This window comes from Protopterus annectens, chromosome 1.part1 (assembly GCF_019279795.1).
Source record: "Protopterus annectens isolate FY-2018-M chromosome 1.part1, PAN1.0, whole genome shotgun sequence".
Taxonomy (NCBI): Eukaryota; Metazoa; Chordata; order Ceratodontiformes; family Protopteridae; genus Protopterus; species Protopterus annectens.
Window position 1 is genome coordinate 338,441,541 of NC_056726.1, and position 23,449 is coordinate 338,464,989.

Below are 23,449 nucleotides of genomic sequence, written 5' to 3' on the forward strand. Positions count from 1 at the left end.
GCCACATAAACATTATTTTTCTTACAAGTCTTACACAGTTGAAAAAGTCTTTTTAGAAGTAACAACTGACTTGAACTTTGACAAAAGTAAAACTTGGCTTTTCTTAGTACTACATTTTTTTCCTCTAAAGATTATTGTGTGCTTACCACACAATAAAAAAAGTTCTTTTCAAAGGTTATGGTACAGTAACAACATATTAAGTTAAACTGCATTATCTAAACTTGTTTTCCTCAGAAGTTACTGATCAAAAGTGGGATACTTAAAGAATTATTTTATAGTGAAACACAGTGCTAGACCTGTTAGACCCAGAACCCACATGTGCTACAAAGCAGTAATAGTGGTATAAAAGAGATTCTTGCACGTCACAATGCAGACGATATAGTATGGCTCTGAGCAGATATTAAAGGGTATTATACAACTCCCCCCATTAATATTCAAAAACGTGCATGCTGTTTGGTCAGCATGCACGTTGTAAATCAGAGTTATAGTAATGGAAAAAGATCTGGTCGTCCAGACTTTTTCCATTACTATAACTCTTTTTTCACACTGTTTTGCTATGTTAAACGAGTTTAACATAGCGAGACAGCTTTAAAAAAAGCAGCGGAGATTTTCCGTTGCTTTTTTAAAGCTGTTTCACTATGTTAAACCCATTTAACATAGCAAAATAGTTTGTAAAAAGCAACGGAGATCTTGCTTTCTCCATTGCTTTTTTCAAAACTGTCTCGCTATGTTAAATGGGTTTAATATACCGAGACAGCTTTAAAAAAAGCAACGGAGATTCTCCTTTGCTTTTTTTAAAGCTGTCTCGCTATGTTAAACCCATTTAACATAGCGAAATCAGTTTGTAAAAAGCAATGGAGATCTTGCTTTCTCCGTTGCTTTTGCCCACAGTTCTGATTACTGCATAGGCATATGCATACGCAGTACATCAGAACTGCCGCAGAATACCAGACAGCTGCAGAAGGGCAGCAAGGAGGCATTATACAATTCCATTATTTAAGAAAAGTAATTATTTTTTTTCTTAAATAATGTCGTATAATAGCAATAACCCACACCTGGGTGTGGGTAATGCTGGATTTACCCACGGTTGGCTTTGTTTGGCCACTCGGGCTTCGCCCTCGTGACCAAACCACGCCAACCATGGGTAAATCCAGCATTACCCACACCCAGGCGTGGGTTATTGCTATAGTACTACATAAATGAGCATTCTACTGTACTACTCATAATTTACACTGGATTCTAATAAAATGCAGCTGTGCATTACTGAAGTCAGGTTCAGCAAATATGATTAGAGTGGATGGACAGGAAAGTCATGGCCCCAGTTTTCAGCAGGCCCTGTCCTGCTATTTTATGCATGTGCTTAATAATGGAAAGGTTTGCAAAGGCACCAGGTATGCCTGCACGACAATAGTGATCAACACTCATTTCTGCAATCATTAGTGCATGCTTCAAAGCTTTTCTTCAGAAATTTAATTTCCAAGTGTACTATGGATATCCCTTTTTTCCATGATGGTGTGACCTTGGAGTTATTATATATAGGAAGTAGGGGTTGGGGGATACAGCCCCCCACATCAGGATGTGTCAGGAGGGCTTGTCTCCTGCAAAATGTTTTTTGCGTATATTTTTTAGTTTCAAATGCAATTTACATTCAGGAGCTTTCACTACTTTTTATTGCAGTTGACTAAGATGACCGCAACTGAGTCAACAGCTTCTCAAAGAGCAGTTTGCAAAAAGAAGAATCAGTTGGAACTCCAGGTTTTTGTTCAGCATCTGACTTCTCTCCTTACGGATACTCTCTGATGCCTGCATGGCATATTTCCAAGTTATATTTTGTAACATAAGCTATACAGCATCAAGTAAATCCAGCTATATCCATAGTATATTTAAGAACAATGCCTGAAAGTACCTTATTAAGTTTATAATACTCTAGCATCACTGAAGTGTGAGTCACTCAAATGACTATATCACATTTCTTCATGGTGGACTTTTGTAAATACTAATTCTGCACTAGGTGTATTTGAAATAGCTAGTATACCCTTAATGGATCCTGATGAATCCCAACATAAGCTACACTCCATCACACACCCACATGTCCTCCTAACCTCTTAGCTCAAGAATCAGAGAGAAAGACGCAATGATCAGAAACACATTTTAAATCTTTCTCTTCTATACTTAGAAAGCTACATTACCAAGCATTTTTCTGAAGGACACAAAGTCTGAAACTCACATGCATGATATTTAATGATTGTCTGTAATCAAGAACAATTTGCCAGAAAGCCACAGATTTTACAAGAAACAGAGCAAATGCATTCTCAATTTCTTTGTTAAGAATTCTAGACAAAGCCAAAAACAGTTGGGAGTGGGTAAAAAAGGGAAACATTTTAAACATTATTTTATACTATTTTTATTTATTTGTTAACCAGGTAAATCCATTGGAGAAAGTTTCCTTTTTCAGGGTGACCCAGCAAGTAAGTAAATGGAAAGAGGAAGGATTCAAACCCTGTACTTTTCACTATAGAAAGCAATTCATTAACAGCTCAGAGCTTTAAGTGCCAGACGCATTTTGGGTTTGATTCTCCTAATGTGTGACACTGAGCAAGTCTTTTAATCAGGAAACCCCTACGTAACTGGGGCATTAAACATAAAACACAAAACACACACACACACACACACACACACACACACACACACACACACACACACACACACACGCATGCACACACGCACGCACACAAAACGTCTGTGCTACAAACAAATGATATAATGTGGGGTGATGTTTAAGTAACTAAACTCTAAGGCTATCTGCCTGATTTTCTTCAGAGACACTCCACACCTATCCTTTCCCCATTCTTATCTTACATCAGTCCACTTCCAAACTCTTCCTTCTTATATGTCCACTGTTGAGATTATTTTAAATGTACTATGGTAGTTCATTTTGAATGGTGAAACTTCCTTTAAATGTTGTGAGAAACTGCTTTTCCAGTAACTCTGATGAAGTCCCATTGTATTAGGGACAAAAGCACTTAGTTTTGGAAGTTTTTTTTTTTTTAATTAATAAGGTTTGGTTTGCAAGGTTCCGCAAAGCCATGGTTGCTCCTTCTATGGCCCTTTTAATTGGTTTTACTCTGCATGCCATATTGTTTTATTCAAGTGAGCCATTAGATTTATCTTTTTGGTGAGCCGATATTGTACATTTGTATTGGAGGGATCAGCCATTTTCAGCATTAGCTGGATTTCCTGATTGGTTACCAGTTCTAGCCATTGTGTGCGGTTGAATTCACAACATTTATTTAGCAAACTATGAATGTTCATGGAAGTAATTTTCAGATTTTTAGTGGATGATGATGTTTTTTGTTGATAGTGTAGGAGGTATATAGCCGTTTTCAGCAATAGCTGGATTAAATGTTGTGAATTCCACTCCTGGATCACTTATCCTCCTGACATAATCATTGTTACTAAAACAAGGATTAAGCCCACATAAAAGACTCAGAAATTATTCCATGCTGATAAATTGCATAAAAAAGCAAGTGATGTTCCCATTTTATACTCCATCCATCCTGAAATCTCCCCTCTGTCTGTAACTCCACCAAATGTGTACTCTGCCAAACTCCTACTCACACTAAATGGCCAAAAAAATATTCATCTTCACTATTTATACCCCCATGTAACAACAACTCTATGATGGGAGATATTCTGAACTGGATATCTAACTCAATCTCAAGTAAAACAATAATACTTGGTGACTTCACTACTGACTGGCAAACCTTATCTACAGACTTCTCTTTTTCAGTCACCAGTCATCGTGGCTTTACTCAACTAATAGCCACCTATACCTGTTACAATAAAACCACTAATACCGGTACTACATTGGACTGGATCATTGTCTCTGGCCATAATGTTTTCCAAGATCCCAAAACACTCCCAGACTCTCTCAGTGACAACCTCTTCACCTACATTCAGAGACTGACTATACATTATACAAACAGCACACCAATAAAGAATGCTGTAACATTACTAACTTCAATTCATTTCACTTTAACTACATGCATTCTTCCATAAACTGGTTCTTCCTCTATACTTCACCATTAGATTATGCTGTTTTAAAATTAGGTTCATAGGTGGCTACCTTAATTGACCATAGTTAGATGATCATTGTTAGCACATTGATTCTATGGTCAGCACTGACTACCCCTGTCCAGGACATATCTGCCACCCCCAGGATGAATTTACAGTCACCCATCAAATAGTCATGGTTGCACTTAAATAAGGTCATTGAGGAGCTATGCTTCACATGAAGTGGGAGCTTATTCCAGAGGAGTGGCAATCTCTGAGAGATACATCTGTCTCTCCAACATATTATGTTAATGTTACAGGCTAGGTTGACATTCCTGGAGCTAGTGACTCTTGCTCCATTTAATTGGCAGATGTGCAGAATTTCCATCAGGGCAGAGTCACAGATTGCTCTGTAGACTAGACACAGGTTGCCGGTCAGTAGCCTACATGACAGAGAGTACAGTGATAGGGCTTTCAGTCTTTTCATGTAAGTCACATTTTGGAGGCCTTGGATTCTCTTGGTTAGAAACCTCTATGGTCTCTCCAGTTGCAACAGGTGTCTGGTGAGATACATACAGAAGGGGGCACTGTACTCAATTAGTGGTCTGATAAGGGTCAAGCATGGCAGAGTTATAACCTCCTTACTCCAGGATACAATGCCCTTATTTTTGAGCTGCACAATATAGAAGGCTTTCCTTACATGGTGATCGAAGGTTAGATTGCTATCAACATGGGTTCCTATGCCTCACACCACAGGGTTTGAGCTTAGAAGGGTGCTATCTATATCATAATTAGCAGGGGGTACTTCTTTGCCAAAGGGGATAATGAGGCATGTTTTTGCTTTTAGTTTTGGTCCATGACTTTGGCATCAGTCATTTGTCTGAGTCAGCCCCTGCTGTAATATGTTCTCATTGTTGTTGGACTCAATGATCGCACCTAGTCTGCAGTCATCTGCAAACTTGGTAAGCCACAGGCCATCTACATTCACCTGCACTCAAACAAATAGATTCCGAACAGTAGAAGGCCCAGCACAGATACTTGTGGTACCCCACTGATAACTGGTTTACTGGTGGAGTTGGACTCTCCAACTTTGACAGCGTGCGTTCTGCCGGTGAGCCAGTTGGTTACCAATCTAGTGACATATGGGTTAACCCATTGTGTCAAAAGCCTTTGCTAAATCAGGGTAGGCAGTATGTACTGTTTTGCCCTCATCCACAGCTTTGGTGACGTTCTCAAAGACATTTACCAGGTTTAAAAAGCAAGATCTACCCATGTTGAAACCAAACTGGTTTGGGCCAAAAAACTGAAGGTAGCCTGTGTCCTTGTTGATAAGGTCCATGATGATTCTTTCAATGGTCTTGCAGATAAGGCTAGTTAGACTTATGGGTCGATACTTTCCTGGGATGGTTGATGGACCCCCTTTGTGCAAAGGGATTATTTTTACTGTTTTCCACTCTGCTGGAACAAAGCCAGTGCTCAGGCTATGGTCAAAGAGAGTGCCAAGTTGTTCCACTAGGTCTTGTTTTAGATTTAGTAAGCAACCTGGAATGTTATTTGGTCCCATACAGGCTGTGTCTTTGGCCTTGGAGAGTGTTTGTATGACCTGTTCTTTGGAGATGCTCGATAGTGGACTGGTGTGAGAAATGCTTTGGGATATGGCGATAGGGGGGTGACGTTATAGCCAAATCGGTCATCTAGCAGATTGGCGATTTCATCAAGTTCAGTGTGAGTTGTCTCATCCACTAAAAGTTCAACACACAGCTGGGCATTCCCTTTTAGGTTTCAGACATAGCTAAAGAATGCCTTATGGTTGTCTTTAGCTAGGGATGCTAATTTATTCTCATAACTAGCCTTAGAGAACTTTACAAGATATCTGACTTGCTTGTTTAAGCTGTAGCGTATATTCTTCCTCTGTTGAGTAAGTTCTGTCTTGTTCTTAGATATCAGTTTCTTTCTTTTCTTACATAACTTAGTTATACTTACAGTCCACCGGGGTGGGTTGTTTTTTCAGGAGGACCTGGTTTTAGTCCTGTCAGGTACAGCTGAGTCAATACATTTGTTTAAGTGGCTATATAAGGCATATGTAATCTTCTGCATAGCAGTCATTTTTGGTTATGTTAGCAGGGGCTTTGAAACTTTTTATACTATTGCTTAGTAGGCTATAGTTTGTTTTTGGAAATTTTTCAGTTTTTTTGCTCCTATGAGGGTGTCAGGTCTGATCTTTACTTCAAACAAGACTGATTTGTGGTCTGACATTATCAATGAGGGCAACACACAGGGAGTAGTCCAGTAACCCCCCCCCCATGTTGGTGAGCACTAGGTCTAGGACATTTGACCCCCTTGTGGGGGTGCATACCAATTGTTCCAGGGCATTTGAGTTAACAGAAATCCAGGAACCTCACAGCAATCATGTTTGCACTCATATAAGTCACCCAATCAAGGGAATGATACTTGCAGTCTCCCATGACTAAGGTGCTTGGCTGTATATTGAGTGATTCTAGCAAGTCCAGATAGGCGGCGTGCTTCTCCTGGTTCATGGTGGGGGACCTGTAGCTAGAGATGATGAGGTAGAGTATTTTGCCTATAGTTATTTGGACCTGGAGTAGCTCAAAAGAGAAGATGGATACACCTCCACCTCTGATTCTCTCATGTTCATTTTGAGGTGTCAACATTTGAAAGGCATTGTAGCCTTGTACTGCTGGGGTGCTCTCTGCTGTCTTGTACCAAGTCTCAATGGCTGCTCAGATGCCAGCATCTTCCAAGGTGAGGAGTGCTTCCAGAGAGTGTAGTTTACTGTTTAGGCTCCTAGCATTAAACAGCATGACCCTGAATTTGCCTCTAGTGGATTTCTTTACATAGGAAGTTTTGTTGTTTTGACATTGCCTAAAAAAGACACTACGGGGGAGGCAGGCATCTTTGCCAGTATCTGAAAGCCTTTTGTCTGTATTGTGGCATTCATCCTAGGTGAAGGTATAATGGTGCTTAGGGCTAGGGACGTACCTGTCTGGGACACATAACTTGAGAGTTTAGTCATGTCTCTCTTCATATAGTGCAGAGAGGTACATCTCAAGTCATTCACTCCAACACATACCATGACAGAGTCATAAAGGTAATTGTTGCTGAGTGATTTGAGTGTGTGAGTGATTTGATGGATCCTGGCACCTGACAGGCAAATGAAAGTGACATTCTCCTTGTCCAACCTGGTGAGGGGGACATCTGCGCGCCTCACTATTCAGTCACCTATAGCTAGGACATCCAGCTCTATATTTCTGATATTAACAGCCTAGCTCCACTCAGAAAAAACAGTTAAATCTCACCAAACATTTGGCTCATTTCAGCAGATTCACTTTCAAACCTATAAAAAACTTTGAAATCTTACAAAAAAAAAAAAAGACACAGAGGACAAGAAAAGCACTCTCAACTGACAAATAAACCAAAAATTAACAAACCCACCCAAATAATTTTGGAACACCACAAAAAATTCCTACATCCCGCTATACCCAGTATTCCTAATCCCTGCCCTGACAACTCGCCCTTAGAAACTGCTACTAAATGTAATTCTCACTTCACTGACTTTGTAGCTACCCTTACCCAAAACTCCTGAAAACCCTTCTCTACTCCGCTTCACACTCAGATCTCTAATAATCCTATTTTCACTTTAAAATTTGACTGCACCTCCTATATAACATTCCTATTATGCAAACGAAAGCCCTGCTCAAACTCAGCTGGCACTCCAAAAGGTGAATACCTAAAATTAGCTGCAACTACCATTGCTTACCCAGTTTCCATCTTGATCAACAGATTTATTCAAGAATCACTTGTCCTATCTCTATGTCTAGAAAAAAATTCTATATTATCCCACTTCACAAATGAGGTAACTCCATCGAAATTACTAACTAGAGACCTATTTCAGTGCTTGTCTCCCTTTTAAAAATACTTGTAAAATGCATCCATAAACAGCTTCCCAACAAGGTTTAAACCCAAACCACAGAACAACTTTCCTAGTCTCCTTTTAGATACCATTATTAAAGTTAGAGATAGCATTAATTTAGTTTACAGTCCCTTTGTGGAGCTCTCCAAAGCCTTTGACACAGTTTCTCACTCCAACCTTCTCTCTAAAATGTCTGCTCTTGATCTCTCCAATACTACACTTAACTAGACATCCAGCTACTTTTCCGATCCTCAATAATCAGTTAAATGTCTCAACACTTTCTCTTCCTTCTTCCCAGTTAATATTGATGCTCCTCACTTGGACATCACCTCGTCAATATCTTTATTAACAGCACGCATACAGCCTCCCTTTAATGTACGCTAATACAATATGCAGATAACTCCACTGTTGTCTGTTCATCAGACAATCTATCATATCTACAACCCATCACTCCATCATTCAAAAAGCCTTCAACTCAACTGAAAATTGGCTCAGTAAAACCAATTTCTCCTACCCCCTTACAAAAAATTGCTTCTATTTCTCCCCAAATCTCAAGTTCACCTAAAGACATCCTTCTCAAAAACATCTCTTAGCAACACTACTACATAAGTGGTATGACATACCAAGCTCTTAAATGTGATGATAGATGATCAACTAAAATTTGATCTGCACATAGAAAACCCATCAAAAACTACAGATCAAAGATGCTCCTGACTAATATCGCCTCCTTCCTACTCTACTGTATGCCTTTCCCATCATAACCAATATACATACATTATTTTCTATAATAAGGTAGCCAGATGTGCTACCAGTCAGCCATATTACTCCCACCACTGCCTATCCCTAAAATCACTCAATTGGATTGACTTGCCTCACCACCTCACGCTCAGTCAACTTCACTTTGCACATGACATATATTATTCTTAAACATTACTTTCGCTGCCAGACTCTCCATAATTCTGACCAACAACTCCTTGAAATCTACAAGCCAAAAAAAATCCATCTTTCTGTCTCCTTTCCAACTTATACTCTTATCCTAATCAATATCACATTGCTACTTTTTCATTCTTTATTTACTAAACAGTATCTTTTTTTATTTTCCCTTGCCATTGTCCTACTTAATTACTACTGTAATTTCCATTTCCTATACTTGTCAAAACTACTTTTTCACTTGAACTGCACTCATTTCTTGTACCTGTCTTCTACTTGTTACTCAAAAGTCCTATCTGAATCTGTGTTATCCTAATGTTATTTAATTATACTTTCGTTCCCAACATTGTTTGTTTTCTTTTTCATATTTATCACTTGGTTAATGATTGTATTTTATTAACTGTTTACTGTTTACGTTTTCATCTTTTTCACCTGGTTAATGGCTCTATATATCAACTGTTCTTTATTACATGCAATCATATTTGTGTATATGGAGCTTTTCTCCATAGGCCCCTGCTGAAAATGGGATCTATGCCAATCAGACTTTTCTGTTAAACAAATATGAAATAAATTAAATAAATAAAAACAACAATGCAGTCTGCAAAAGACTCAACTGGGGATGGCTTTGTTTACTGTGGCACACTTTCACTTGGGGGGACTTAGAAGTAGTTTGTTATTAGACAAGATCAGTAGGCAAAAATATGTAGCTTAGCTGCAAAGACTATTTTGTTTGTAAAATATAAGTTGAATCATGACTGTATTACTAGTATTAAGAAAGTGTGCTGCATTCAGTACATCTGGTCCAGAGAGTTTGTTACTGTCTCCTAGTTTTGGGCAGAGAAATAAGAATATAAGCTGTTAAGATAGTTTCAGCCTGTAATTTTGGCTTTGATTCACTGAGGCTCTTCTTCCTTGCAGTGATGCTCTGAGCAAGTCACTTGGACAGGCAGTCTGGGTAATCCCTTGAAAGAGACACGTGTGCCTGACAGGTACAACTGATTAACAAAAGAAAAACTGTCTTCCAAATTTTGGCTTGGAGATACAGAAATATGGGACATAAAGTGCAGTTTGCTTGTGTAATCATTGTACCACAAGACAACTGGCTCCATCGGTTTCTGCATTAGCTGCGCACTATCCTCAAGGTTAGATGCGCATGTGTGTGTGTGTGTGTGTCTGTGTGTGTGTGTACATGTATGTGTACCTTTGCATGTCTGAAAATTTCCTTGTATATCTGTGTTTAAGGGTGTGACACTGAATACACAAGTTATTGGCATTATTACGTTCAGTGCCATGCAGTTTCAATGGGATCGTTAAAAGCCCCTCTGCTTTGTGTTTTTTTCCAGAATTTAATTTGCAACCATGTAATCTCCATAGCAGAAGCATACAAATGTTCTATTTTTTTTATTATTCTTTTTCCCTGCTCTCAGTTTGATACAGCTTCATGGATGGAATTTGGGAGACATTATGCATTTTGGAGGGGGAGCAAAAGAAACTCAGATTTGTTAACGTTATACCCATGATATCTGAGGTTTGAACAGTTGCTGCTATTTAACTGAATAAGCACTACTACTCTATACCTACTCTGGGTACATTACTTTGGTCCATACAGTTAGCATGTGATCCCCCTTCAGGGTTTGCTTTTGGCAAATGGATCACTTGCAACTGACAGAAGGGCAGTTGCTGCTTTTATTTGAGCACTGTATGTGCAGACATAGATATAAGAAGCTTTACTGTACCTGAATAGGACACAGTATCTGAGCCACCAGGGAATGCTTATCAGTTTGCTCCTCCCAGCCACAGCTTTTGGTAATTTTTCCTGGTTTAACATTAATTTCTAATTAATAATTAAGCACTTTAAATGTTCTGTAGCATTACTAATAAATAATTATCTAAGAGCATGACACAGTTTTACATTCATTTCACTTTCTGTATGCATGGCTGGGTCTACTTATGCATCTTATTAATAATTAAACAAAAAAATGAAGGATTAAGGGGGGTGGACAGTGGCTGTACACATGCAGTTTAAGCATGTTCCTTCATTAGATGCAGCTATACTGTAAAACATGGGAACTGGCATCTCCCTTAAATTCCATCCTAAGTACAAAAAGGATATGAAGCTTGAGGAAGTGTGTGATTAGATGGGTATGTGTTAAACTTAATTACTGTACAACATGTGCAGGGATCAGTACAAATACAAATCAACAAATGCATGACTTTAGACTTTTACGTTTGTGGGATACTGCAAAGTAAGACAACCAAACAATCTGCAAGTATGGTATGCACGGCCAAACCATGAACATTTCAAAACACCAAAGGCCAGCATAAAGAGTACATAAGGCACTTGTAGACAAAGTAAAGTAAATAAAAAATTACTTTATTCAGACCGGTTTCGGCTACCCAGCCTTCCTCAGTGAAACAATATCACAAACATATTCCTAATTAGGCTATATATACCCACCCCCAACCAATGGAAGACTTGGTTCAACCCAGAAAATAAAAAAACGGAAAAAAGTAATACATAAAGCATTACAAATGGAACAGTGAACTGATATCATATTTTAGTATTGATATCTATGCATGTGTGAATGTACCTTCGTTGAAGGTTGTGCACCAGGGCTGGTAACTCGGCATGTAAAAATCAACTACCAATCATTAGCGAACCGGAGTTCCACTGTGGCGACCCCTAACCGGGAAAAGCCGAAAGACACAAACAAACATCTATGCATGTGTGAATATAAAATACATATGAAGAAATTATTTATACATGTGATCACATGCATACATATAAAAATGTATATGTATGAATACATATGTGTATATATGTAAATACACAAATGATCAATAAAAAATCATTGATTTACATAACTACAACAAAAAGAAACATAACCATCTGTGGTGTCCTGCATATGCCTAGAAAGGACATACACTTGTAAACATACTATATATATATATATATATATATATATATATATATATATATATATATGAATACAATAGCTTGAATTACATATAAACAATCTATTATATATGAATATGTTATATATAGACAACATGTAACATATGGAGCAAATAAGGCACACATACATAAAAATCAACAAAATAGACATGAAAATCCATAATGTCCTTCATAAATGGTCATTAAGTCCTGGGGAAAAAAGCGCCCGTAGGTTAACAATTCAATATTTTTCTTTATTGTTAAGAACTGTGTGCCAGCCCGGTTGGTTACATCTATCCCCAATTATTTTATCAATAACCATAAACCTGAACTCAGCATTGGCATGTTTAGTGCTATGTCTATATAATAGAGAATTAGTTTCTCTTTTATTTCGGCTATCACTTCTGTGCTCAGACATCCTGATTCTCAATGAATGGGAGGTTTGGCCCACATAAAAAGCCGAGCATTTGCATGTGGCTAAATAGACTATCCAACTGCTACCACAATTTCCAAAAACCCGTAAGTCATATACCCTGCTGGTGTTGGCACTGGTGAATTGTTTCAATTTGCTCACAAATTGGCATGACCCACAGTGTCCACATGGGAACATTCCCAGTAGTTTGTCCCTAGTCATGGTCATTTGTTGGTATACTGCTCCCCCCACTCTCCTTATGCTTGAAGTGCGAAAAAAGAGCACTCAATGTTTTCCCACGTCTACAGAGAATTGGCATCTTGGACCTAAATATTTTCTAAGTTCATCATTGGCCAAGAGTATATTCAATGAGTGTCTAATACAGCCCTGATGACATTATGGTTGCGTCTATAAGTTGTCACAAACCTGAGATTTTGACTTTCTTGTGTGGTCCTACGTTGTTTATACTCCAACAATGTGCTTCTATCCTGAGTAATACTCCATTCACTAGCTCTAGCAATATCTGATTCCCTATATCCCCTATCCAAAAACCTTTAACACAAGTCTTGTCTGGCTTGTTCAAACTCCTGTTCAGATGAACTGATTCTTTTGATACACATAAATTGTGACTTAGGGATGTTGCGGATGGTGTGGCGGGGGTGCATACTAGATGCATGGAGCAGGGTTTTGTATTGAGGGTATTTTCTAAAGGTCTTGGTACTAAGAGTGTGATCCTCATTCCTATAAACCGTGACATCCAAAAAATTAATAGTGGCATAATGTGATGTTAAAGTAAACTCAATACCCCACAAGTTGTCATTGAGGTATTCCAAAAATTCCTGCAAATATGCCCCATCTGCCCGCCACACCATCCAGCAATCATCCAAATATCTACGCCAGATGTCTATTTCCACTTGGTAAAGGTTGTGAAGGGGATCATAGATCATGCATTCCTCGAAAAAGGCCATAAATAGATCCGCATATATGTGAGCAAAGGAGGCTCCCATAGCAGTGCCTTGCAATTGCCAGTAGCATTCACCCTGGAAGTAAAAGACATTTTTATTCAGGACATGTTCTGCCATACATACCAATAGAGTATTAAATCCAGGAGGGTATATGGCAGCATGTTCCAACCAATAATGTAGAGCTTGTAAACCAGCCCAATGGGGAATACTCGTATATAATGCTTTTACATCCAGGGTGCACATTAGCCAACCAGGCTCCAGTTGGATGTAGATATTATTTGAAGATATTATATGAAGAAATTGTGTTGTGTTCTGAATCCTAGCTCTGACCGAAGTCAGTAAAGGTTTTAAGTACAGGCAAGCCCCCCTGCACCCCCCACACCCACCTACTTAAATATACTAACTCCGAGGTCACACTACACACACTACACAAGCTACATTCCCCTTGCACACATACATCACACTAACAAAATACACGGACACACACTAAAGCCCCTACCCAAAACCCGTAAAACACAAACACTTACCTACATCTCCAACCATCTACTCACACATCGCAACACCAGAACCGCTAATTCAAAATCTCTGCAGTTTGGAATTCTGTATTTCACACTTCTGGAGTTTCGGTATTCTGTACTTTTGCCTTTCTGGTCTCGGGCTAATGAAATTTGGGATTTCAGTAGTCTGAGATTCTGAATGGAACATATATATATATATAAATATATATATATTTTTTGGTGGGGGGGGGGCTGCAATGTCCATTCTACAATATAACATGGACAGCATATTTTTTTACACACACTCTATGAACATCAACAATACACTAGGGAATATGCTTCCCTGAGGACAACATTCTCCTTCCAGGAATGGTAAGGCATATTTTAGACCTGGCTCAAGCAATTTGGATAATATAAACATACATCATTCAGTTGCTTTTTAATGTATAATCAGGATAAATGCAGCCCAGTAACAGTAAATCAATGAGGTCTATAGCAGTAGCACAAGTGGATATGAAAGATCTCCATGCACTTAGAGGAATTTTTCCAGTGCCTTGGTGAAATTTCCTACAGTTAGCTTAAATACCAGCTTTGGGCTCCCCTGAAAACAGGCTACAGGTCTACTGAAACTAATGTGGTCAATAAAACATAACAGAATTATATACAGACAGACAGACAGACAGACAGCTACAACTGTCAAACTGTTGCACTGTGTTCTTTGTGAATGTCATTGTACCATCTGCCTATCTCTGTACCCACTTCTGAATCTTTGTTTTTTTCCATTTTTGTGCTCATAGCTCAGGTCATTTCTGAAAAGGGTCCACTGACCAGCTTGCTAAGTCAATCATCAAATACAATAAATAAAAATAAATATATATATATATTTATACCAACAACATTGTCATCAATTTGAAGAGAAAGGTCTAGTGGCTTTTGTAGCAAAATCAAAGTATTTACCTTTTTCTGGCAAATTCTGCATTTGGCATATGGTAGCTTTTGATTGATTGATTAATACAGTTTAAGACTGAGCAATTGGAATATGATAACTGCTTCATCTGAGTAATCTTGCCCAGCAGAATGCTCCTTCTTTTGACACTGTATCTACAATATAAACACACCAGTGCCAGTCTGTCTCACTTCCTTCTGATCCTGACCACAACTGACTCACTGCCTTCTGATCCTGACCACAACATAAACGCACCAGCAGCAGTTTGCCTTACTGCCTTACAACCCAGTCATTTTGGCATGTGTTATCTTGTCTCTGCCTTTCTGCCTGAATTCTCAGTGGGTAAATGGCCTGCCCCCTTGACTTGCAAAACAGGTAAAAATTGTCCTCAGATTCCACATCCTTATTATCACTAGAGGTGGGTAAGCCAGGGACTTTTGATGAAGAGCTGAGACAGAGCCAAGCATAGGATCTGATTTGGCTCTTACAGCGCATTAAGAGCCGAGTCAGAAACAACGATGAAGACTGGGGAGGGAGTGGGGAATTTTAACAAATGCAACATACACCATGATCATAATGAGGATGCTTACAAACCAACAAACTTGTCAGATACATACATAAATACAAATATCTCGGCCATGGGAATTAAAGCTCTTCTAGCCTGCCAATATACCAAAACAACTGTCCTCATAATAAGTGTCCAGGTTGTTCTTAAAAAATGTCTAAACAAGTACTTGCTTTAAAGTAATTGGCAGTCTTTTCTATGCATCAGCTACTCTCTCAGAGAGCCAAATATTATTCCTCTCATTTCTATATAATTTTATTCATGGATTGTTGGATGACACTCTACTACATTTTGATAATGCCAAACATTCCCAGAGGTAGTTGTCTCTAATTGCTCTTTATACCTGAATAAGGTCTGCTATTAAATGTCTATATGAGACACTGAACAAGTTCAGATATTTTAGTCTTTCATAATAACTTAAATTTTCACATCAGCAGATGCCCTTGGTATATTTCTGCTGTGCTCTTTCCAATTTACTTATGAATGTTTTGTAATAAGGTTTCCATATTGTTATTTATTACTCAAGTTTGTGTTTATTGTAACTAGCAAACAATGAGTTCATCACTTCTGATTTCTTAGACTTACTAAATATTTTTATACAACCTACAATTCTACAGCTATCGTTAACCAATTGACTGAAATGATTAGAAAAATTCAAAGTCAGAGCTACCTATACACCCCAGTCCTTAGATGAATTTATAGTTTCAATCACTGTATGCTGTATTACATATTCACCTTTCAAGTTATGTCTCCCAAATCTCATATGCTCAGTTTTTGATGTATTTATCAGCACTTTATGCTCCTGTGCAAGTTTTTTTGCAGACATGCCCTATCTGTAACACATATAATCAGTTTACCTGATTTCAAGTTATCTGCATACAGACTGTAGAACACATCAGATGAAAAAGATAAATCTGAAAGATACAACATAAACAACTAAGGGCCTATGACAGAGCCTTGTGGGGGCATCCTGCCTGTAACCTTTGAGTTTCACCTGTCTAATTGCTATATGATATTTGTGCTTCAGCAAATCATCAATGGCATTTAAGGAATCCATTTCAGTATCAAACAAACAAAGACGTCTAAAAGAAAAATGTAATCAAAATTGGTTACCACAGAATTCATAGAGATTTTAAGTCCACTTCTACGAGAAAAAAATCACACAAATACACAACCAAATATTAAAGTATGATAAAGTTGTCGCTCTGACATATCATATCAGTTGTGCTAGTCAAACCTCGTTATAAGAGCAAAAAAATCACAAAGCAACCTAGGATTGTTTCAGATAAGATTTGGATTGTCCTCTCTGCAGTTGATGAGAATTTACAGCTGAATAGGCCCCCTTGGGATGGCTAATGTTCGTTTGGCTAAAATCATCCTTTTCTATCAGCAAACAGTGAAAATTAGAGGTAAAACAAAAATATAAACCAAAGTAAATCTTCCTATCTGCAAGCTGTCCCTTTCTTCCTACAATGTGAAAAAACACAAAGAGAAAAAATAAGTCATTACTTTGCCACACTTCAACAAGCTTTCAGGCTACAGAGCTCACTTGCTGTCTAACTGCTTGAGCAGGAGATCGAACAGATTTTAACAGGTAGTTAGGTGCTTCTCACTAGAAATCTACAATGGAAGCACAGTGCAGCACACAATTGTCATGGATTTTTGCCTTCTGCAAGAATGTTATTAGTTCCTCCATCGGTGATATAAGGCTGAAGGAAGTATTACACAAAGCTCTCAACATTTTTTCCAGAATATAAAATATTACCTCACCTAATGTAGAATAACAGTGCAAACTGAGAAACATATATTAACAGCTTACTAACAACTTTAATTAGGAAGCTCACAGCAAGGTTAAAAAATGCTGCTTTAATGAACTAATATGATTTAGTGTGTTGTTTCTGGTGGATACTGGTAAAATAAATATTAACAATGAAGCTGTAGCAAATTCTTCCAATGTGGAATATGGGCAGATTTAAGACTCAAAACAAGGATGCTCCACTCCTCATACTCAGGTGCAGTACACAGTTACTCTATCACAATTCATGTCATTTTAGATATCATTGCTGCAAATTTAAACTGCAAGTTGCTTAACAAGAAATACATGAAAAATAAATTAAATTAGCTAAGTGACATGCCATTTCTCCTCAATGCCATTGCAGATTCTTTTGCCTTTCTGTCTTTTCAACCTTTACAACTTATGTGATTAGTTTTGAGGCCCTTAAATCAAATGCAGACATTTATGCAGACTGCCAGGACTGCTCATTTATCGCAATAATATAAACTGCACAAACTGAGAAGTTGGCCCGATAGCACAAGTGTTTCTTTCATCTTGTGTGCTAATTCAATTTTCTGAAACAACTTAATATATAGACCAAAAAAGGCAAACTTTACCTTTACAGTGAAAACTTCACTAACTCAGCATTGTATAATACAAAACAACAAGTGTAAACAGGCTCCTAAATTAGTGGCTTTTAGTAAGTAAAATAAGGCTCTACTTGAACTGAGGAGTAAGCAGTCACCACCCACAGTGCACTGTGACACATTAACTAGCTCCAAAGTCACACAGCACACATCGTTTCTATGGCTGAAAAGCAAGTTTAAACTCAAGCTGCATTAACTTGAACAACTTTCAGCACTGTTTTTATTTGCTGAGAAGCAAAAGATAAAACAAATGAAATGAACTCTACATGTCTCTCTATCTGCCCTCTCCCTCCAAAAATATGATTCTTTGTCCTATCTTCTCATTGGCTATCATTCCTCTGGTTTCACCACCCACTCAGGTTATGGCCTGTAAGATGAACAATACACAGACAGAACTAAAACCCTGTGAAACCTTGTGGAGCAGTCACTGAAAAAATACATTTTGGTTTGTTCTCAGCTCATTATTTCATTGGAAAATTGCCAGAGTTGAGCTTTTACAGGGGGTGGATGCTGCTGTACTGAGAATGTCCTCTTTGGCGGAGATACCTAGTAACTATAAATCTGTTATCATTTTGCCATCCATTCCCTATTGCAATATTACTAACTTATCATTTTTTTAATTAACATGATTAATTTATTCCTCAAGGGCAACAGGCACTTTATTTGTAGATGAAACAATGAAATATGAAGTTAGTTGCTAGCAGCAACCTCTTCATTAGTTACAGATCTCTTTAATGTGGAATTATTTAGATGCCTTTTACTTCTGTAGAGATTGTGCGTATTTACTGATACTGGCAGATTGTAGAAGTTTGAGTAGACTTTTATGATGGAAATGTTCTGAATTGGGCAGTTTTGTCATTATTGGTGCATGCAATTTGTTTCATTGTTTACTGGAAAAATGTTCAAAACAATAAATTTAAAACACCCTCTAACAACTGTACTGTATTATGCAAGGAATATAATTTAATACAATCAGGAAGGTGCATCAAAGAACACATGTGTGTTTCGTGTGTGTGTACTACAAGGGTCCTGTGATTTGAAAACTGCCCATGGCCAGATGTATTTTCTTTGAATGTGGGTTTTAATGCTAAGTCTATTTTCATTGTGAGACTGCATTGTTTGTTTAGCAGACGTCTATTAGTGTTTGTGCTATAAAATGTAAAATAAAACTTTTAAATGAAATCCAAATTATCATAGAAGTAAAGCAGTACACTTATTACGGTGTTTATGGTAAATGGGGTGAAATAGCCAAGTAATGGGACATTGGAATGGCTGCAGGGGGGAGGCTTCATTCGACCATGATTTTGTGAGGGGGAAGGACAGCAAACTCAAAGACAGCCCCGGCTGAACTATACCTCTCCACTGTCCAGATTTTCACAGAATGAATAGATTTATGTTTCTTATTTTTGGTTTGTTCCTCATAAAATATGTGGTTTTCTGCCAAAGCATTTAGGAATGAAGTCACTAAATAATGACATGCATTGAGTTTCAGACTTCATACCCTTCAGAAAAATGCATGCTAAAGCAAGACCTGTTATTCTGCCAACTAAGTTTATACAAGAACAATTTTAGTACTGTCTATATGTTCCCCCAATATATTTGGCCTTGTCCAGATTTCCTGCATTAAGAGGTTGAGAGGTACATGCAAATACATTGCTTTATAGAATTAGGTATATCCAAACCTCTCAACTGTCCCCAACTTTGGCTTAAATGTTGTTCTCTCCCTAATAATCCTTTTGCAAAGTGGCAGTTTTGGAAGAAAATGTGAAGGGTTTACAATTAATAAATAATTGTAATGATCAGTGTTATAGATTACTTTTATTTCAGGAATGCATGTAGATTCTCCTATTTTGTCAGCTGCTCAACTTAACAGTACTAATATTAACAAAAGTGTCCCTTCTTTGACAGGTTCCCAGCTGTATTCTGTGGCTGTTTTATATTTTTGCATCACATTTTTGGTTCATTTTTCATAAAATTGTGATTTTCTGGCAAATTAGTGGCAAATCATTAAAGATTGAAGTTAGAAAATAATGACACATTTGCGTTTCAGATTTCACAACCTTCAGAAAATCATACCAATACAATACCTATTATTCTATTATCTTTCTAAGTTTATAAGAGCAATATTTAAAAATTGCCCTTATTTTTTGGGTCTCTATCCCACTTCTATTTATGGCTTTGTCCAGATTTCTTGCTTGGAGGTTGAGAGGTATGACAAAATGTGCCAGGCCAGGCCATCACCAGAGAGACAGACATTTCAATACATGTTGTTTGTTGTACCCCCCCCCCATGTAGTGACTCTCAAAGCAAGGCCAGCAGCAGCAGTGCAAAGTTAAGTGTGCAAAGTATCCCCTAAGGTAGACACAAAGTCAAAATTTACGGTCAAGGCTTTTGAATGGCCTTTGATTTGCAGAATGTTTTAGTTTTCTGTATTTTTTTTATATTTTTTATTTATGCTTCTTATTATTCAGAAAATGTTTATTGTTGCAGTCCCTGTTGCTCTGTGTTTAAGTAGAAAAGTTTTACCAGTAAGTTGTAAGTAGCATTGTATTGTAAGTTAAGCTTTAATAAGCTTTAATAAGCATAAGCTTTATCAATTATGAAAGCCTTTTGCCTTTTTGTTGTTGAGTTGCATTGAATATTTACATAACTAGATAGTGTATGTGGTTGTAATATACACACTATTATGGTATTTGTAATAAAGGACAGGATTACAGCATTTTCAGAAACTCATAGTTGAGACTGGCAGTCATCATGAGATCTCTTGTCCATTAACCATAATATAAACATAACTATAACATATTGCCAATGTATCATGTGCAGTATAAATTAAGCAATTTATCTTGAGCTTTGTTTCTTTTTTGTGTATTTTTTTTACTTTGATTTTGTGTTTCATGAAAACAGTTTATAGTTGCTGTCAGTTTAGCAGGTTTTTTTTTGATTTTTTACATTTTTACAAGGTTTTACATAAGAGATTTATGCTTTATATAGCATACTTTTTGCGTAGTTATATAAAGAATAATATAAACTTTATGGAGAATTATATTTGAGACTTGAGTGCAATTGGAGTTTTTTTGTTTTTTTTTTTTTTATTTTATTTTTGATTTATTTTTTTATGTAGTTTTGAATTTAAGTTTTTTTTTTAATACAACCTTTTCCTTTTCTCTTTCATCTGGATATTAAGTAAGCTGTCATGCTTAGCCAATGCATTTTTATTTTTTGACTCTATTGGACTTATTTAATGACTCATTGGCACCCAGGGCAGTGTATTTATTTAAAGTCCCAGTTTTAAAAGTCCAGTTGTTTTTGGCCCTTCTCTCCAGCCTTCTTGGTCACACCCTTCCCCCCACCTCCCCATTGGCCACACCTGTCTCCCTCCAGCCCTCTCCTTGAGCTGTGAACTGCAGCCGCCACGTGTTGATCGTTGTTATCACAAAAATGTAAAAGTATCTCCCCTTTAATGTGTTTAATCTATTTTATGTATAAAATGGTTAAAGACCATTTTTTATGTTTTATCATTTATAGTTTTATTTACAGGTGTCTATATAGTTTTACTGGATATATAAATAATATGTATAATGCCTTGGAATACAAGCTTGTACAAACAATCAGGTAAAAAGGAGCATCTGCATAATTTGATGATCTTTAAAAAAAAATGGACAGATGAACTAACAGGAAACAACTGACATGACAAAACATATGCAAGAAAAAGATGATACATGGAGGGTGAAGATGATACAGGGAGGGTTCACAAATAATTAGGCTACTCTGAGCAATTACACAAGTTGAAGAAGCAGCTAAAATGTGAAATCTGCTCTTAACTTCAAAATAAAAACATGGGTGCTCCCAAAAATAAAGGTATTAAGTAAGCTGCAGCATGAAGAGTAAAAATGCAGGATGACTTCACTTTAGCTTTAGATGCTACAGCTTGCAGCAAGGCAGTGCAGATAGAGAGACATGAAAATAAGGGAGAAGGGAGTAACACTTTTTGCAGTATAGACATTCAGGCTCAAAATGTAAAGTCATTGAAAAGAAGGGAAAATGTAATAAGGGATGAAAGGGAGAAAGAAAGAAGGGGAAAAATGAAACCATTAAAAGACTAAATGTCATATGTGGGATGAAGAGGAGAGGATGATCTGGCATGAAAATGGACTCTTAAATGGGAGGAGGTCATCACCAGGGAAAAAATCAGATTAGAATGAGAAAATTAGAGTCAAGAGAATAGAGCAAAGCAAGGTAGAAACAGATTCATGATTGAATCTTATTAGCTTTCAATCTGTCTTCAAGCAGAAGCATCTATTTTATGATCTATCAAATAAGATAAGATTCAATATTTTATTCACATCAGATGATCAGACAGGCAGACAGGATTTTTTTTTTACAGTTTGTCTAGATTTTCTGATGCCATTTTTTTTTTTTGAGGAATTGGATTTTATAGCAGATAACTTTTTTTCATTTTTGCAGTGATTTTTTGTTTTGATTCATTAAGTTTTTGCATATAACTATATAAATAAAGTATCTGAATAACTGAGTAAAAGCCCTGCATAAATCCAAATTTTGATTGCTGTTGACATCAGACCCAAACTAGAGAATGACATAAATATAAATAATGAAATGGAATATAAAATACATCAGATCATGACTAAATAAAAGAAGAGAAATCAGATAGAGAATGGAATGGAATATGGATAAATAAGCATGGAAGCTATATGGAAATAGAGATATTTAAGAAGAGAGAAATTGAAACAGAGAACAGATTTAAGAAGAGATACCCTAGGAGTCACTATAGTAGTGTTTGGCAGATTATGTTACAAACAGACACATACAGAAAGACTAGACAGGAAGAAGAAATATTATCAGGGGTGTTCTACTTTAGAACACATGCATGGAATGCAATACCAAATTAACACTTAGAAGCAGAAACTCAGCAAAGAACTTAGAAGATACTTAAGCTTTGACAGGATTACAATGATTGGTTGATCGACTGAGGAATACATATCATAACAATATATAATTATAATAAAATGTTGTGTGTGTATAGTGTGTGTGTGTGTGTGTGTGTATATATATATATATATATATATATATATATATATATATATATATATATATATATATATATATATTATATTATATATATATAATATGTGTGTACTATATATATATATATATATATATATATATATATATATATATATATATATATATATATATATATATATATATATATATATATATATATATATATATATATATATATTATATATATATATATATATATATATATATATATATATATATATATATATATATATATATATATATATATATATATATATATATATATATATATATATATATATATATATATATATATATATATATATATATATATATATATATATATATATATATATATATATATATATATATATATATATATATATATATATATATATATATATATATATATATATATATATATATATATATATATATATATAAAGTTAAAATTCCTGTGAACTAGTCCTGGTCAGCAGAGCTAATAGTAGACTGACAAGACAGGCATGCAGGACATCCTCAATTCTGTTATTTTCTGTAATCAAGGTTCTAGCCCAATAACAAAAGAAGGAGATCCAGCAGAACCACTCTACACTTTTTCAGATGACCGGATGCTTATTACTGACCAATATGGTGCAGTATTTCTTGTGCAATAGAAGACTTTTGAAGAATGTAGGGAGACATCAAGACTAAAAGCTAATATGAATATTACAATACAGCTAATATATTAGCT

The 23,449-nt window shown here is 36.5% G+C and overlaps 1 protein-coding gene across 3 annotated transcripts in view; it reads right to left on the reverse strand.

Annotated features, from left to right (window-relative positions):
• Positions 1 to 23,449, reverse strand: part of RAB27B (RAB27B, member RAS oncogene family) — a 2,233,495-nt gene that overhangs the window by 44,751 nt on the left and 2,165,295 nt on the right. The gene's annotated exons all lie outside the window — the stretch shown is intronic.